Below are 12,109 nucleotides of genomic sequence, written 5' to 3'. Positions count from 1 at the left end.
ATGTAAGCTTCAGGACACTGCTGAGCGGTGTCGCTAGCAGCAGTCTCGATTGTAAACATCCACCATTGTGATCGCATTGTGCTTGTGCTGTATCGTAACTCTCAGAGAACTGGCATATTTGGTTAACCAGCACCCATCATTCCCCATGGATACTGGATAACAGAGCTTTTACTGTAGTATATAAAATCACTGACAGAAAACATTCAAACACAGTATCGTTAAACTTTAAAAGCAAAAAAGCTCACTTGCCTCTCCCTGTATTCCTCCCTCCATCTCTGGGAAGCAACAGAAAGGGGTAGTAAGACAACTCATTGCAGGACTCAAATGCTTACAGACAACATGCAGCTTAACATCTCCTATCTATCAAAATGTAGCCAGGAAATGTGCTATTTTTCCTTAATTCCCAGCCAAAAGGTCAGATGCAAAGCATTTTTCTAATGGTGATATTGGTAGAAAAAGGAAGCATTTAAAAAAGGGAAGTTTTTAAAATATTCCCTTAGGCTTGTAGTCCTTTCAGGACTCAGCCTCAGGACCAGTAACAAGGAACTAACATAGTTCTATTTCATGGGGACCAAATATATAGAATATTTCACCAAAGAAGGGATTATACATGAAAAAACACACAAGCAATTTTAAGGGGACTAGTATTAACATTTTCAAGACTGCATGGCTTAAATGGCATGGGACCCCTTGGATGTGTAGGAGCTGAAGAGATGCATGGCACTTAGGGAAAATATTTTTTTTAAAACAGATGGGGAGAAGAGGGGAGGAAGCATATTAGGGCTCTTTGATGGAGACAACCACATTTGGAGTTCTGCTAGCTTTATTTCAAACCTCTCTTTCTCTTAAGAAAGTCTTGTGAAAAGCCAGGAAATTGGAATTAAATGAAAGCAAAAGGCAGGAGGTGGGCCTTTTGGCCAGCTGGATTTTATTGTCCCTATATTTTTTTGTTCTTCCTCATTTCACCTGCACTAGTGCCGGTTTTAGGCTGCCATATCATGCTGCAGTAGGTGACGCTTGCTCTCAGTTTTCAAAACCGTAAGTGAGAAAACATGATACTTAGCTTGCTGAAGTGATACTGGAGCAGTTGTCTAAGATATCTTTGTGCTAGTTATAGCATTGACTGAAGATACATTACAGTTGCAAAGTCAGTATATAAGTGTGCAAACAGTATTTGTGTTGGAACACCCTGGGGTAAATATTTGAATATAGAGAGGTGCTCAGGTAGCAAAGTGCTGCTACTGAAAGGTATTTGATTGTATTGAAATGTGTTTCAATTTTTTAGCATAATTATAGGCTATGATATGAAGGTTTGTGCACTTATAGTATAAATAACTACTACTCTGAAGGAATGAATAACCTTCCTGCTATCTAGGCCATGCAGCATTTTACAGCACAACTGCATTTTAATTGTCCTTTCACTGCACTACAAAGATAATATATCTACTGTTCAACTGAAAATAGAACTGGTACCACAATCACTGTGGTTTTATCAAGAAAACCTCAATTTGGGCCAGCATTTTCATCAACATTATAAGTCCCGTGAAACAACAAATATTGGTAAAGCTCAATATAATACATGGGCCACAGCTAATATACTTCTTCAAAAGCTTCAGGCTATGAAACTGTTATGACAAATGGCAATTAAGGGGAAGGAGTTTATATAAGTTTCTACCTTAAAAAAACCACTTTGCAATAATTGTACAAGGAGACTGAACAGATCTCTACTTATTTGCAGAAGAATCTAGGAGATCAATAAGTCAATGCTAACTTACTATGTTGGAAAGGCCTCCAACCTATAGTATTACTTAGAGACCTTTGTGGCTAGGGTACTGGCTCAACTCCAGCTCTAGAAAGCTATGACTGAGTTATCACGGTCTTTCTAAAGGGTGTTTGAGGACTGTGAAGTGCACCATTTATGTCTCAACGTATCCGAGACAGTCATTATAAGGGGACTGCAAGCTCTTTGAAGCCGGGACCATCTGGACCATTTTTGTTCTACATTTGTAAAGTGCCCAGCTCAACAGGATCCTGAACCATGACTGGTTGGCCATTGATTAATAGGTAGGAGGAAAGAGCCTTTATTCCACATCTGGGAGGAAGCATGTTGGCAAGAGACTGCTGCTGCTCATCCTGTGTCTATTCTCTGGATAAAGACAAATCCCCAGGACTAACAAGACAGCACTTTTCACAAGCTGCAAGAGAAATACTTTTTTTTTAGTTTAAATAAATCTTGTGTTACACGTTTCCTGCTACCACTATCATATTTCTGCCAACCAGGAAGAATTAGGTACTCCTAATAAAACCCACAAGGTTAGGAGTGATAGATTCTCCCTGTTTTAAATTTGTCACCATTTAATAGTTATCCAGGATTCTCCTCCATTTATTTTAGCTGGACAGAACTCAGGTTTCTGTACCATGTCTTTTAAAACCTTCAGAATCAAAAGTAGTTCTTCCAATTTTACCAAGTTCAGTAACATAACCTATTTCTCAAGACTTTCATTCCAGATATGAGAAACTCTTTCTCCCTGCCCCCTCCCCCCTGCCAACTTAACATTTTTTCTTAATATTTTCCAGATTATTTCAGAATTTCAACATTACTCTTTGAAAAAGATGGTTATTTCTTCAGTTGCTCATTCATTTTCCTTCATGACTACTGGGCTTGGTTTATAGGCCAAAGATCAGTAGCACTATAGAATGAACCTTGGGGAGCCTATGAGAAATTAATCTAAAGTCTCAATCCATTTCACAGTAGGTATTTCTCAAAATTGCTCTAGAAAATGAATGCTAATATTATTTTCTCCAGTTGGCATCCGAGGCACCACTCTAAAAGCACAAAAATATGTAACCTTCCTTCTCCATGTTATATCATGACTCCAGAGCAGGCAGGATTCCGCCTCTTAACTGGTGCTCAAATAAGTCAACATAAGGAGCCCAAGTACAGCCAAAGGGAATGGAAGAGTCAAACAAACAGTTATTCTTCCACTCTTCAGAAGAAGCAACTAGCCTTTTTATCATTTGCAAAGGATGATCTGAGTAAGAGTGGGGTCTAGACTCTCCAAATGTGTCTTAACTATGATATCCTCTTTTCACCATGGTATAATACCATATATCTCAGTAGGGTCTTTATTCACCCTTGTGTATGTGGTAACAGACAATGGCTTTTAGATGGCTCCAAGTCTTCCCCTCCCCACTCCACTTTGCAGTTTTAATACCAAAGTTAGACTCTTTTAGTATGAACTTAATTAGTCTTCATTCCCCGTCCCCCCTCCCTACCCCCGAAAAAGTCTAATTATTTGTTTTTAAGTAGTGGTAATACGTGAAATACAGGCAAACTCCCAGATCCTCTGAAATCTGTGGCTAAGCTACCATTGTTTTCTACAGAGCTAGGATTTCATGCTGTATTGAAGATGTTTCTTCTCAATACACCCATCCTTATTTCACATGATTTCTTGTCACAGTAGCAATATACACCCTCCCTTCCTTGTCCAGTCAAGAACTCTTCTGCTGTCTTAAGGCATTAATACTACATCCTGGTCCAGTGGTCATAGAATCACATAAAACGAGGGTTGGAAAGAACCTCAGGAGGTCATCCAGTCCAACCACCTGCCCAAAGCAGGGTCATCCTCAACTATATCAGCCTAGCCAACGTCAGTGGCGGACCCAGGAGTGGACCAGAACTGGCCCCCACCATGCCCCCCCATGCTCCTGTGGGACACTCCATCCACTCTAGCATCTCAGCATCTCGCGAACCGCACCAAGTACCTTGAGGCATGCAGAAAAAAAACATTTAAAGCTATGTCTATGGCCAAATCGCTGATTCGCCAAATCAGCATTGACTCTTTGGATTTGGCCGAATCAAATTGGGACAGTGATCCGAATCAACAAATTGAATCGCTGTCCCATGAATCAGGCCAAATCTGAAATCGAATACGGCCCACTTCGCACACCCCTATTGTCTGACTGCTCACACACCGTACTTCCTGTAGCACTCTATTGTGTGAAGACTCCAACCTGCTTCAAGCTCTCAGTGCTTGTGGGTTCTGATTAGGCACATTACAGAAGCTAAGGGTCTGAGGTCAGTTTATCGTATCAGGAAAACCACCTTTCCTTTTCTGTCCTACCTACTTCCATCCAGAGTAAAAGGAGTATGTGCATGTGCATACAACATGCCTTTGCAGAGAAATTGTCCTAATAAGACAGCCAATGTACTCCACCTCCCGCTATGTGACCCTGTGCGAGGGAGGCTAGCCAGAGACTACACTCTGCTGTTTTACTTTAACAAAGGATTTTATATCTGGTCCTCCATCCATTCCCGCCCATCCCTCCCCACTTACTACCCTTTTTTTACCCCGGAATTTAAATATTTTCTTCCAGTTAGTTATACAAGTTATTTATTCTTATGACAGAATATCTTAAAGCAGCATTAGGAGATAAATACATAACAGCCTCTTTTAGGTGGCCATAGATTTCATATAAGGCACTGAAGGAAGATAAACATTGTGGGAAGATATTCTTATATAAGTTGTCCAAAATTCAATCCAATTTTATTTACAATGATTCAGGAAGGAAAAGTGTATCATGTTGGCTGCAGCTTTTAAAAATATCAAAATAGTTTAACTTACCACTAGTTAACTTGTTCATGTGTCTAGGGCCTAAGAGGCAGTGCATGTAAATAAAGGACAAACACACTGACCTTTTCATATTAATTCACTGAGGTACCATTAAAGAATAATGCTGTACATAACATGCATGTAGGAATGGAGTAGTAAAGAAGGGACAGGGAAGGTTGGGAACATTTCTTAACCTCTGTAGAGTTCAATAAAAGCCCAAAAGCAGAAAGTAGGATTATCTTGAACTTGCATGATATTAATGGCCAGGCATTTTTAAAAATACAGACAAATAGTGAAAAAAATCTCTACTGCACACACATAGTATCCTTTTTGCCTCTTAAAACTCTGATGCAATCTCTCTCAAGTGCCTGGTCAAGGAACTCTGAGTAAAGGAACAGATTTGTTTACCAGTTACTAAATTCTTCTCTGGTATAAGCATAAATTAAATATAAATTTCATTACAACGTATCTTTAGTGACAGGTAGTATTATCGGGTGACTTAAAGGCAGACCATTTCTAATAAGGATACTCATAAATACAAGTTTCAGTACATATTCATGCTTGGAAGTTCTTACACACTGAACACTTCATTCACAAGCGCACAGACCGATGGAGAGCAGATCAAAGGGAGGGAGAGTAAAACCTTCCAAAAAGAAAGAATTGCATTCAGGCTTTTATACACTTCTGTGCTGTTACTTTCAAGAGTTTTTTGATGTTTGCTCACTTTAGAGCTTAGTCTCTTTAGGAGCTTGCAAATACAGATGGTCAAAATGATTTAAGACACAAATTATCTTATGGAAAAACAGAAGTTTTCCAAGCAGCCTCTTGAGTGTATGAGTGTATAGTCCCTGTTTTCTTTTTCTTTTTTTAAATGTCTCAAAGGCATTGAAAACCATTTTTGGCTAACAAAAACTCTTCTGTTGTAATGATTGAATATATTTAGGTTAAAAGCACTACGTGTAATGATTAGGCTTAGTTCAGAATAAACCTAATAAAACAAGGTTATTCACAAAAGTAAAATTTCTAGACACTCTCTCATCATAAAAAGGTTAAAGTTAAGCATCAGTAAAGAGGGGTTCAACAAGTTTAGCAAAACAATGAGGAGTTTTACTTTTAGGTCACTGGTTCAGTTCTAGCCCAAGTCAGTAGTGACCAAATAGCTACAGTTTGAAGACTATTTAGTGGATATACTCCATTTATTCATAGAATCATAGAAAATTAAGGCTTGAAGGGACCTCAGGAGGTCATCTAGTCCACCCCTCTGCTCAAAGCAAGACCATTCCCAACTAGATTATCCCAGCCAGGGCTGTCAAGTCGAGCCTTAAAACCCCCCCAAAGATGGAGATTCCACCACCTCTCTAGGTAACCTGTTCCAGTGTTTCACCACCCTCTTACTGAGAAAGTTTTTCCTAATATCCAAATTAAACCTCCCTTGCTACAACTTAAGACTATCATTTGCTCTGTCATCTGCCACCACTGAGAACAGCTCCATCCTCTCTGGAACCCCTCTTCAGGTAGTTAAAGGCTGCTGTCAAATCTCCCTTCAGTCTTCTTTCTTGCAGACTTAATAAACCCAGTTCCCTCAGCCTCTCCTCATAAGTTATGTTCCCCCAGCCCCCTTATCATATTGATGCACACTTGTTTGCCATCTTAAAGGGACCAGTAAAACTGGCTTCAATTAGCCCAAAAACTAAGGATGGAATATGCATAGAGACTGAATTCACACTCTCACCAGTACCCGAGTTGAACCACGATTGTGGACCAGGGTGGGGTCTCTCATTAGTGCCGCCCCAGCTGTGCTTGTTCCAAAGAATTCTGTCAATTCACCTCCTTTCCAAGACCAACACAAGGTGCAGGTATAATTAAGCAATTCGTTTTCTTATGGTAAAATAATTCAAAGATTATGAGTGTACAATTCCAGAGCAAAGAACTACACCATACCCTGCATTTATAATCCTAGGTGCAATTATATTTGTTGGTAAACAATATATGTTTAACCATTACACAGAGTCAGTGGCAGGATTTAACCAGTTCTTTGGCATGTAGCAAAGTTTCAGCTGAGGACCAGACACAGCTGCCGTAATTATGCAAGATAGTACAAGGCAATGGAAATTTTGTGACCTCTTCCACAGACAAAAGAATTTTGCGTTCTTGACTAGGCTAACATTTCACATGGGACAAAGGCACAGGAATATGAAGACTACCAACCGCTACTGTACTGGTCTGGCTTTTTGCTGTAAGATTGACAGATATTAAGTCTGAAGAAATCAGAATCTCTCTCCAGGTCTACTGTATGATCATACTTTCCCCACCTTAAAACTCCTCCTTCCCCGCCTTATTCATTGCACTAAAAGGATGCTGCTCACTGAATGAGCAACTATTCAACACACTGTTTTCCCTCATTTTTTAGTGAGTCAGTACAGCACTTTATCCAAACCTTGCTCTGCAGACAGAACTTAAGAATGCTTCACAGTCTTGTCTCTGGTGCTTATCACTACACAGTTATTCATGAATTCACTTTCACAATGACTCCCGTGTAATGACGGAGTCTTATTTTGTGACTCAGTTTCCTGCCTGCAGAGAGGTTAAAATGACTTTTTTTGTCCTGAATTTAAACAACCTTGGATCTTAATTCTTTCAGGTCTTTCCAGTTACATATCTGTATGTTCAGAACGCTGCTCACATTGACTCCAGTTACAGCTGGGAGCACCGGGCACTCTGGGGATCAATTCCCAATGGATGCAAATGCAGGTGGAGGCTGCATTAAAATTTAAGTAGTTTGCTCTCTGGTATAAGGATGATCCCTACTGGGATCTTGGATAACCATCATGGCTGTAAGTGAGAATGAGTAGGGAAGGCAGTGGAGGTGGAGTCCACTGCAACCAAGTAGGAAGAGGGGCAGGTACCAGAGGATACGGATGAAATAACTGTGTTGGATGTCTGTGTTGGGCAGGGTTGGAGATGGGCCCTCAAACCCTGCTTCCTCCTATCCTTGCCCTACTGCCCTAGAAAACATGCTGCAGGAGGGATCTCTCCAAGGCAAACCTTAAAGATTTACAAGAGACCTTGCTTCCTCAGTGGCTTTTCACATATTAAAGTGTGATCTTGGCCACTGATTCAGGCTATGAAAATGCTAAAGACAGACTCATTTTTAAATAAGGTTTTCAAAACAGCAGCTAGGGAGCTCCTTTTGATAAAATCCCAACACCATTTGAAGAAAAAAACATTTTTGTCATGGTCTGGGAGAGCAGCTTTGAGAGTAAGCTACAAAAGAGTGTGAATAGTAAATTCTTTTAAAAGGAAAGTGTTAGTGGGAAAATATCTAAATCTCCTAAAAGATGCAAAAAAAAAAAAAAGAACTTTTCTGATACCAAGGCATTTGAGATTAAAACTTTAGACAAGATGACACTTTTCTCTGCTACTGCAACAATTTTAACATCCCTGGTTTAGTGTGCCTGAGACCTGATGAAGAATGCTTTGTATTCAAAAGCTTGCCTAACTCTATCCCAACTATGCAGTTGGTCCAGTAAAAGAGATCACCCTAAAAAATCCTTACTTCGGTTTACACAGTCTCTATCACATTTCACTCATGCACTCCATATGATAATATTCCTCCTAGTTTCTTTGAGATACTCAGAAGCTAAACCAAGATTTAGTGATGCAGCTCTGCCACCACAAATGTGTCCTCCTACAAGAGACAAAAAGATGGACCATGTGCTTTGCGACAATGAGCGGACACAAATAAATGCCTCTGACATCAATCCGTTTGAGTAGATAACAGACAAGTCCATGTAAAGCTCTAAGACAATGCATAAAACACTGCAAGGGAACTCTGAGTCCAGCTCCTGCTTCCCCTACTCTTCCCATAGGTGTTCAGGAGAAGGATGTCATACAAGGTGCTGGACAAATGGACAGAAGAAGATTGCCTGGGGGAAAGCAGGGTTCATTTGGTTATTTTAAAGATGATCACTTAACCTCCCAAGCACAGCTTAGTAACAACAGACTTGGAAAGACTGACTAGTAAGAACTAATCTCAACAGAATAGTTGACTAGGAAGAACTTAGTAAGTTCTTACTGACTAGTAAGAACTGACTGGGATGACCGAACTGTCTGCCCGTCTTGGGTGAACTGCAGACTCCCTGGAAGCAGAGGTTATTATTGCTAGTTGGACTGATTCAGACCCATGTCATTCTTAAGTAGATAGGAACACAGGACTGGAAGAGGCTTCCAGAGCTTCCAGCCAGTCCATTAACCTGCACTGTCAGGCAAACATATACCCAATTTTCCTAAAAATTACTAACTTCAAACTCATGTGCTACCAGGCATAAAAACCAGGAAACAAATGCTCTTCAATGTGCCACAGGCAAAAATCAGACAAGACACTCACTGGATCCCAGGGACAGGACCATACCTCGTGCTCAGCAGAAGGGGAGAACATGCATAGTCCTTCCTATCTGACCCAGGGAAAAAGAATTCTTCTTGACTCCAAGTTTGGTATCAGATTGATTCTGAGTAGAAGGGCAAGACTTTCTAGCCAAAAATCTAGCATGTTTAGGATTTAAGTCCAAGTATTGGAAAATTAATTGGGCATCTTGAGGTCCACTGTGCAAAATTATTTCAGAGAACTGCATTAGACAGTTGAGTTCTACCCAGTTTGATTGTTATCTTATTGTATGATTAGACCGATAAATCCAATACTCGGTGCAAATGACACCAGCTCAAATGAGATTGTATTTGCTCCAACTGGATCCTTTTCCAGTTTTCTACCAGATCTCTCTCTCTCTCTCCACATACACTTTTATAGTAAGCCACATATCAGCTGATATCACATTTCAGCAATACCTCTCATGTAGAGCATATAGAGTACTTTTGAATCCTCCAACCAAAAAACTGATGCCGGCCAATGATACTAACAGCATAAATAAATTACATAAATTAAACTGAAATCTTAGATTTATCATTATCATAGCCAATATCATGTTTTTAATGGATTATTTTCTGAATCCTCCCAGTGGTCACAAAAAAGTAGCCTCAAGCCCCCATTTATTTTGTTACTACTGCAGTTCACAGGTAAAGATGAAATTTAGACAGGAGTGAAGCGTCAGCAGAGCAAAACACAGCATTTGCAGGGATATAGCTGTACTTACGTAAGCTTGTGAAGAATGCCAAGTTGAAAAATCTGGCAGAAAAGAGACCTCTTTAAAAAAAACCCAGCAGCTAATTCTTGTCTTTCAGAGAGCTCTAATCTATCTTTTGAGTGTTCCTAACCTTCAGAAAGGTATTTTCATCTCACATGTTAAGTATAGCAATCCTCTTAGCAGGGGAACATTTGGTTAGAGCTTTAAATTTGGTTACATACATTTGAAGTTCTGACAGAAGGTTTCTCCCATGTCTACAAGGACAGTTGTGGTGAGATTTCTGCAAGGTTCATTTACAATCAGCACAGATAAACCTGATGAGATTGTTTGAAATGGGATTTTACCTTGGGGGATGTTCAACAAGTTTACAAGGTATCAAGATTTAAAAAAAAGAGAGAGAAATAGCAAGAGAAAAGACAATACCATTCATTTAAAGTTCTCTGATACTTTAAGCTTAATTTAAACTTTGATATTCCTTAAGATAAACAGTGAATTTTAAAGACAGTCTTCTCTCCTACCCCCGGGATTCATGAAATATAGTGAAAAGTAATATTGACCAGGCTCTTCTACATTTGGGGCAGATCCTGAGAAGTGCTAAGCACCTGTAAGTTCCACTGAGTGCAAAAGGAGCCGTATCTCAGAGCTTGTCTCAGTATAACTGGATATACTTAGCACAGGAAAAGCACTTGGGGGGGAAATTACTCAATACATCATCATGAAACACTAGTGCTACTTTTAATACTGTGCTGAAGAACTCCATAACCATCCGACTCATCGACTAAAAGCATCCTTCAAGTAAAATAAAATTACCATTTTCACATCTAATCATAACTATGGCCAGACATTTTTTAAAGGGTTATTTTTAAAAAAAATCATAACTCCCTGCATATTTCAGTGGGGAAGTATGATTAAAAACAAAACCCTCCAATAGGAGATGCAGCCCTTCAATTGGAAAGTTCACTAGAGGGTCCAAAACTTGATTTTCAGGCCAACCTGACATGTATTGTTACTCTAGGTTTTGGTTTGCTGAAAACAGCATATATAATTTCACGTGGGGTTAAAATAAAAAACCAAATTGTTTGACCTAAAAAAAAGTGTATTTCCTTCCCTGCTATCATGAACAAGTCAGTAACAATTTTACCTACTATAATAAACAATCCTAAATAAATTATGAGGCAGCTGTGCAAAACCAACAGGATTGACTCCTGTATATTACTGCCAATATTAAATTCTACATGGAAGCCCAATAACAATAGCCAGCTGTTCTGTAGTATGCAGCAGATTATAAGACATACAAGCAATTTTTCAAGTCTTTCAGTTAAAGGTTTCTAGTATGTAGAACTCTTAGCCTTTTGCATTTTAATATTATCACTAAATCTTTCTGATGACATTTTACATTTCTAATTTCACCTGTATTTGGTCAGTTTTCATTTCTGTTTTATTTCCGAAAGGAAAGTTATAGTCCCTTTTACCAAATTCTCAGATCTTAGTCTATGGGCTGCATTAGTAGTCTTTTCTATAAGGATTTGTCTAAATAGAGTGCATTAATTCTTGCTGGTAAAATGTGAATTATACTCCTCCCCCCCCCAAAAAAAAACAACAAACCACAGAAAAACAGTTCACTGGCATTTATAAACATTAGACATAGTGTATATACTCAGGACTCTAAATCAATTTGTTGGAGTTTTAGTAGATTCCTTAAAAAAAGATCAAGGGGAAAAAAGGAATTTTGGTAGCTTAACCCAGAAATCTAGTTTTTTACACACTTTCTCCTCTAAATTAACTGACATCGCACTGAGCGATACATAGACACATTTCACTTACCATTATTTAAGCTGTCTTGCAATGTTCTTCACTGTTATTAAATATTTACTTTCTCTACTTAAAAGAATTATGCTAAAGATATAATACCAGAATTAAAACAACTTCCCGAGTAAGTGAAAAGGTCGACCACAAGATTGGTAGTCAGAAATAGCAGTGATCTGATGAGAAGAGGTTATGTTGCTGTGATATGAGTAGTGTACAGCTGTTACTCTAGTAATAATTCATCATATTAATATTTAAATGAGGAGAAGGAGGGCAGCAGACTGCATGACAATCCCTCCCTGCCCTTAAGCAGAAAAATAGGCCACCAAACACAGAAAGTATCAGCAGGACAGAGTACAAGTTTATTCCTTGTAACACGCAAGAAGTGCTTTATTTCTTCAACCATGAAGGGGATAAATTAATCTCTAACAAGTTCTTGAGCTGCTGCTGCTTTTACTGCTGAAGAGTTTGAATCTAGCACTCCTCCCCATCCCCAACATAAAACACAACAATTGCACACAGTTTATCCCAGGTATTAGTCCTGAATCACAT

The 12,109-nt window shown here is 39.1% G+C and overlaps 1 protein-coding gene across 1 annotated transcript in view; it reads right to left on the bottom strand.

Annotated features, from left to right (window-relative positions):
- Positions 1 to 11,744, bottom strand: part of MAPK6 (mitogen-activated protein kinase 6) — a 46,214-nt gene extending 34,470 nt beyond the window's left edge. Inside the window, exon 1 of the mRNA XM_090028594.1 lies at positions 11,576 to 11,744. The gene's annotated coding sequence lies outside the window, so the exon portion shown is untranslated. The remainder of the gene's footprint in view (positions 1 to 11,575) is intronic.
- Positions 11,745 to 12,109: the final 365 nt, after the last annotated feature.

The sequence above is a fragment of the Crocodylus siamensis genome, chromosome 15 (assembly GCF_052110815.1).
Source record: "Crocodylus siamensis isolate JL-2025a chromosome 15, ASM5211081v1, whole genome shotgun sequence".
In the NCBI taxonomy this organism is placed as follows: Eukaryota; Metazoa; Chordata; order Crocodylia; family Crocodylidae; genus Crocodylus; species Crocodylus siamensis.
The sequence above is the reverse complement of the archived record's forward strand: the minus strand, read 5'-3'. Positions and strand labels throughout refer to the sequence as shown.